The sequence below is a fragment of the Triturus cristatus genome, chromosome 7, assembly GCF_964204655.1.
Source record: "Triturus cristatus chromosome 7, aTriCri1.1, whole genome shotgun sequence".
Lineage (NCBI taxonomy): Eukaryota > Metazoa > Chordata > Amphibia > Caudata > Salamandridae > Triturus > Triturus cristatus.
The window spans coordinates 1726249402-1726254215 of record NC_140590.1 but is presented as its reverse complement, the minus strand read 5'-3'; the positions used below and the strand labels follow the sequence as shown (position 1 = coordinate 1726254215).

The following is a 4814-nucleotide window of genomic DNA, read 5'->3' as shown; positions in this document are numbered from 1 at the left end:
GTACTTAATTTGTAAAATATGAAGTCCAGGTGCTCAAATGCTTGTCGGAGGCCACACCCATTTTCTCGGCTCCACCCACTTTTTTCACTACCTCCACCCACGTCCTCTTTTGGCTCCATCCACACCCTCAACTGGCACCCAAGCCATAAACCGTGAAAATGGCATACATGTCCTCAGGCAAGAAAACATGGAAATGTTACACATAAGCACCCATGCCATAAACCATGGAAATGTCACACATAAGCAAGCACCCAAGCCATAAACCGTGGAAATGTCACACTTAAGCCCTCAGGCCAGAAAGCATGGAAATGTCACACATAAGCACCCAGGCCAGAAAGCATGCCACAATCCGTGGCAATGTCACACATACGCATCCAGGCCAGGGCTAGGCCAAAAACCATGGACATTTTCACACAAACATCCATGATCCAGGCCACATAGCATGGAAATGTCACATATAGGCATCCAGCCGGGGTGTGTTGTTGACTTCCATCCACAATAAACTGACCCCCCCCCCTCGCTGTCCACCATCCATCTGCAGTATTATCAAAAAAGCAGCCTTTGCCCAGCTTCTATATTCTTTTAACATTCGGCCTTTCCTGCTCAACTACAAATCAGGTTTCAGATTGCGCTGCACCACTGAAGCCAGTCTCTTCACAAATCCCAGAAGATGCACTTCCGAAGTTTCTGTGAGTGTGGTGAGTGTGATATTTGTTTGGTGAAGAGGTGGTGTTTATTTAGAGTGAATGTGACCTTTGTTCGATTACGTGGGTATGCTGTTCCTATGAGTGTGGTGTTTGTTTGGTGAATACAAGTAGTGCACTTTCTCTGAGTGCAGCTCGTTTCCATTTACAGGGGCGTCCTTGCTGTTTGTGACACTGTTTTTTTAACAGGGGTTGTGACGACGAGGGTCGTTCACTTACTGTGACTATAAATGTTTGATGAAGAGGGTCATTCATTTACTCTGTGATATTTTTAAGGGTTTTCTTCTCCAGAATGGCACTTTTCTAACTACACTAGCTCATCGCCCGAGGGCAGGCCTTCCCGAGCCAAGCCAAACAAAAAGAAAACCTTCCAGAAGAAAGTGAATGAAAAACACAGAGCTCGAGAGAGAGAAAACGATGACTAGAAATAAACGCGTGAAATGACAAAGGAAACTTTCAGGAAACAAAAAAAAACGATGATTTACCTTATACTTCCGTGTCTGCTTCACCCCCTCCTTTGGAAGAAACCAGCCCCTGACCTGATAAAACTCATGGAGGGGGTCACGGTCACCTCCAGGCCTCCTTTCCCAGATTTATGGAGTCAGCATGAGTTCCTCTGCTCTGCCAGTTGCCGCCTCCAGCTCCGACGATTAGTTTATCAACTGTACATGGAATTGAAAATAATAAAAGGAGAAGTATCAAACGTACACACGTTTCTACAAGGTGGTGATTGGCTCCCAGGAGGGCTTTTTGTTACGTTGCCGATGGCTGCAGGTCTTTAGTACAAAAATTAGTGGCTCCTCCCACAAACATGGCAGGAGGAATATTTCCTGAAATAAAGCGTGGCTTCTCTGGTTTACAAACACCAAACTGATTATTTCCCAACATGTACAGGAGCAGCAGAGCCTCGGAGTGAGTAGCTGCTCCCCTTGTAATTTTCACAGGCATTCCATCGAATTGCTCACAGGTTTGCATATCGATTCCGTCTCTTCACCTATTCCACACTGAGGAGTTTCCTTTTCTTGGCCGTGTGGGTATACGGGTGCCAGCGCCACTCCACATCTGCAGTTTTCTCATTTTCGAGAGTTCCAAGTTTAATCATGTACAATTTCATCTCGAACCTGGGACCAACTTCGGAGAGTTCTATGTTCCGGTGATCAGTTTTTTTGTACACATGGTGCCGGAAAGATATGTAGTCCTCCTGGTTGGCAAATGTTATCACCCTCTTACTTTCATCCTTGGGCACAGGGAACAAAAACTTTAAGATACTAAAGACCCTCTGCCCCAAGCGCGAGGTGAAGTTATGGAATATGAGATGTGGATATGCCTCAGACATGGTGCCCAAGTCAGGAATGTCATGGTGCATCACCACGTTGCACAGTGTGAAGTACGCAGTGGGTCAAAACGGAAGGTGACACACAATCAGACCATCTGGTGTCCCTCTGTGCTCGTGCACAATGAGAAGGTATGTGATGCTGTTGGCTTTGCAGGCTTGGACGAGTGATCCCACCTCATGCTTACCCCTGTTCATGCGCTGAGCATTGGGGAAGATCAGTTTCACCTCCCTGGCAAACATTTTGAGGCGTGAGCTGGGGTCCCTCGAAGTAGTGATCATGATTTTGGGGTCTTCCACGCCGGCCCAATGGTATTCATCATCCACATGACTGCTTACACCTTCACCACCTTCATCGTCATATTTTATCAGCTTCTGGAGAGAGAGGGCATCTCGGCGGATTTCAATTGGAATAAGACAATGTTCATCTAAAGCTCTTTTTAACCTCTGCTTCTTGTCCTCAATGCTGTGCTGTTTCTCTTCAAGTGCCTTCTTGTACAGGTACTCCCTCCGCAATCGTGCTTCCCGCCTCAACATGGCAGCAGCTCTCCCAGCTCACGTGGGGCAAAGGAACCCACCAACAACCCCCATTATTTGTGTTTTTTTGGGCTGTGTCTGGACGGCTCTTTGTGAATATGCCCACAGTTCTTCCTATCTTTCCTCCTTCTCTCCCCATAGTACCCAAACTTATCTTATAGCCAGCTGCTTTCTTTCCAAACTACCTGCTCTGGCAACAGGACCGGAGGTGATGTCCCCTCCACCCTCCGAGTCGCCTCGGGCAGACTTTGCATTACATCCCGCCTCAGCGGGGCCGTGGCATCAGAACAGGATATATTGTAGCAGCAGTGCTAAATCAGCTGCAATCACCACAAGCCTGCAGGAGCAGTGCGCGCAGGCCACAGCGCTTGATTAGAGTGGCATGTAATTTACGGCGAGGCAGGGGCCCCGCATTTGTAAAAACCTCCGCTCAGAAAAATCACAAAAATAAAAAGACGGAAGAAGGAAACTCGAGTCTTGCAAAAGAATACATTTCCTCGGAACCATAGTGAAGCCACCGCTGTAATCACAAAGTTCATTGTGGCTTTCTTTCCCTCCAAGGACAGTTGGAAGCTTGCCTGGAGTCGCTGTCATCACGGAAACTTTCTAAACTCCAGCAGAAGCCATGGTCAGGTGACTGACAACCATGTTCAGCAAGGCCTTTTCGTCATATTTTATTCACTCGAGTGCAGGCTGTAAACGCCAGCCATCTTGTTTTAGGCCAAAACAAACCATCTTAATTAAAAGAGACACAAAACAACATTACCACAGCATAATGATAAAACAGTGTTAATCCCCACTAATACCCTTATGTGTATGTAATTATCTAGCCTTTTGCAACACAATAAAGCATTAGTACACGTTATTTCAAAAGCGTTTTGTGCTTTAAACAAATAGCACTTTGCAACATTCATTTAATTAAACCTGCACATTATTATTAAGCAACATATATGCATTCCCACGTGTAGTTTCTCTTGTTAGTTATATTGGTTAGCCAAAGTTTCTCACAAAACCAATAATTATCGATTACAGATTAATAATTTTAGTTATGACATATAGACAAAACCAGAGCTTAAAACTCGATAGATTTTCAACAGAAAACCCTGCTCCAGCAATCCCCCCTTTGGTGATATCATCACCAAATAAACAACCCAAAAAAAAAATTTAGTCCCATTTTAGGAGAAATTGAAAATGTATTTTTTTTTTTTTTCCTCACAACACTACACACCAGACTCCCTTTCATCATCCCTCTTCGCCTCCAAGTAAACACTCTCCCTTAATTCCTCTAATTCTATCTCTTGTGGGTCTCTTTTTGACCTCTTATGTTTCTCTTCAATATTTCTTTTGATTACTTTCTTTTTCCCTCCCCTGTTTTTACAACACAAACACACCAATCTTAGTGTCAATAAAGCAACAATTACACAGGTCAAAGGAAACAATATCTTACCTATAATAGTACTACCTATCTTAGCAATAAAACTCTTAACAGCTATCACTTTATTAGCTAATTTAGTCCAGATACTTTCAGCTTCCAGTGGTACTAATTCTTCATGCAAATCAGTAATATTTTTGATATAGACCTTCAGGTCTTTACTTTCGTCAGGAATGTAAGTGCACCAATGTTGAACTTTCAGCATTCCACAGACTCCACCCTCCTTGGCCAATAGAATATCAAGGGCAAGTCGATTTTGCATAGACATGGCATGTACGGCAATCATCTCCGTATTCACCAAAAGAAACCCTCCAGCGGTACTTGTCGATAAACGATCCACCACTGTTGACAGTTTCCGAATCCCATATGCATTTAAAGAAATTCCCACTGCTGGAATTAAAGCTCCAAATATATCACCAACTATTTCTGACCAAGTTTCTCTCCTAAAACGTGTTAGTAAATTAATATGTTCTACATCTTCTATCTTATCTATATGAAAGATCTTTGGAAAAACCAGGCCCACATAACACGTGCCATACCAATGGTCAGGCAACTTGTAATAAGCCTTGTTCCCACAAACATAATACACCCCTGGGAAAACTGGATCTTCTCCTCCCTTGAAACCCCATCCTGTTGCAATGAAGTATGTATCATGACACTCACTAGTCCCAACAAAATATGTATCATATTGGGATTTCTTTCTAGTAATGCATAATTTACCCTTCTGTGGTGCATCTAAAGCTAAAGTTGGACTAGCCCCACTCCTCAATTCTTTCCCCATCTCTATGTCCCAAATTGTCTCACTCAT

The 4814-nt window shown here is 43.8% G+C and overlaps 1 pseudogene; it reads right to left on the bottom strand.

The window, feature by feature from the left end:
• Positions 1 to 1470: 1470 nt before the first annotated feature.
• LOC146812906 (U3 small nucleolar ribonucleoprotein IMP4 pseudogene) lies at positions 1471 to 2614 on the bottom strand (annotated as a pseudogene).
• Between the last annotated feature and the right edge of the window lie 2200 nt (positions 2615 to 4814).